Source organism: Mya arenaria, chromosome 17, assembly GCF_026914265.1.
Source record: "Mya arenaria isolate MELC-2E11 chromosome 17, ASM2691426v1".
NCBI classification, from domain to species: Eukaryota; Metazoa; Mollusca; class Bivalvia; order Myida; family Myidae; genus Mya; species Mya arenaria.
The window spans coordinates 30,094,591-30,097,083 of NC_069138.1; positions in this window are offsets into that span (position 1 = coordinate 30,094,591).

A 2,493-nucleotide genomic window follows, 5' to 3' on the forward strand; every position below is an offset into this window, starting at 1 on the left:
GTGCAGAAACCCGGAAATATTCAACCTTATGAGACGATCGCTGATCACCAGTAATTTAATAGTTGTGCGTTTACATCAATTAAATACACGGTTACAATCTTTTTATAAATGTTTAATATTTCCTATCAATGCATTATATAGTAAGTTGTTAAATGTGTATTACTAAAAAGATATGTTTGTTATACATGTGTATGTAACTAAAATACGAGTGTCACTAAAGAAAGTGGATATGTCTGTCAGTCGTTAATTTCAACAGTTCACTTTTTGTATCCGTTGTAAGTCAAGTCAATTGCATTCTTGCGCTTCATATGACTACCCTATACTCATAATAAAATCCTGCCATAAGTGATGAATGGACGAACCATGCACAATATTTACCAAATGGGGAACTTCTCTGGAACAAGCATTGTTCTATTAAAATGATTCGCATGGAAGCAATTTTACCGACATCGTCACCGATAATTTTTGTAGATCACAAGTCACGTGATCGCTTGATGTGGTCGCTTGATGCAAGACCACGGATAGAATATAAATCCACTTTAACATTTCCACCAAAACGTTCTGTTAGGGTATAACAACACTGGACTAATCCACCAATACGCTCTGGTTGAGTATAAAATCCACTTTGACTAATCCATCCATACGTTTTATTAGAATATAAAATCCATTTTGACTAATTTTTCCGAAACTTTCTGATAGCTTACAAATTCCAATTTGATTAATCCACTAATTGGTTCTAATAGAGTTCAAGAGCCACTTTGACTAAATCTCCAATTCGTTTCATAACACATATCTATCCATTGGCAAGTGGAAAATGGTCGGATATGATTCACATGACTAGGAGTATGATCCCGATAAACAAATGTCAGAATCATCAATAATTTGTGCAAGATAAAAGGAAGAAAGTGCTGAACATCTTCCGAAATCTCCGTAATTAGCTTGGATTATTGGCATACCCCGTCCCGCGGGATGGATGGATATTTGTTTCCTTGACAATATTCTCCATCAATGCTGGCCTTAATAATTTGATTACATGTACTATAATAAAATCGACTGGATCAGTTAAATGTTGTGTTTTTTTCTTTGTCCTCGTCACCATCTTACATACAGTCGAATCCCGTTGGCTCGAACTCGCTCGGCTCAATTTCCTCATCGCATCGTTGTTTACTTAAACAAAGTTCAGAACAATCAGCGTAATATCTGTTAATGCTTGTAACTCCTTCTCAATAATATGCAATTTGCACTTTACGGTTTTTCCTTAACACGGTTTATATTTATTTTATAGATGTGATGAATACAGGATAAAGGTATTAACTTTGATTTATCTTTGAGTATTTGAGATGCTATCACCTTCTGATCATGTTGATGTCGCTTTTCTGCAATAAAGCAGGGGTTTTGCTGGAGTGTGTGTTCTTAGAGAGTTTAGTTTTTCTTCTTGCATACTTTATTGCATATTATTAATAAAGTGTTAAAGGGACTCGCTCAAGTTTTAGGACAAAAGAGGAGTCTTCCCTTTAATCAATCTAAAAATACGTATATAATAATAAGTTTACTCTTTGATAACGAAATTGCAGAACAAATAGTATTAAAGTATAAACAAAATCCTGACAAAAAAGTGGAGCGAATCAACGCCGGGGGTTTCAAGAAAAAGAAAAGAAAACTGACCAATCACGATACAGCCTTTTGTAGAATCGTATTACTGACGTTTATTTTATACTTCAGTGACAATACTTAAGTTTATATCAACATTTGTTGACGGGTTCCACTCGACTGTATCTATTTTAACACACCATTTGATTTGCCACTTTCGTTACAAAATTCCCTTAAAAAGCGGATTTTACAAACCATGAAATAGTCCCTTTAAAGTGGAACATTAAAGCCTAAGGCCAAATAGGCATCCATTTTTGTTGAGCCCGCTCCAAACTTTTGCTCATTTATTTTCTTATCTGCAGTCAATGTTAGTAAAGTTATGTGTTTAATCTTACCCGGTACTGTTATAGATGCTCTTGGCATAACGAAGCACGGTTAGTTGTATTTATCAACTACCACATAAAACCCAAATTTCTTTCTAAAGAAGGTGGCATATCGGAAAACCATTTAATTCAATTATTACTTGTATTAAAACTGCACTCTCAGAGACTGAACGTTTTGACAACTTTTTTTAAGCCATAAAACATTGTTTTTCGAACGAAAATTTGCGATCTGATCTTAGGTCAGCAATCTTTTATCATTGGTTTGCTGATATATACGCTAAATTTGCTTTTTCCAAGACAAAAAAATAAAAAAAGTTGTGAAAACGGTAAATCTGTGAGAGTGCAGCTTTAATCTTCTCACCAAGATAGGCAAATAGAAATAAATCAGTATATCAACAAATATCATTGCATTATATATTCAAAATGTCCAACGGCACATCAATGTAGCAAGATTAATGTGAATAGGGGTTCGGGATGGGTAATAAAAAGAGGGAGGGGGATGGAAAGAGAGAGAGCGTGC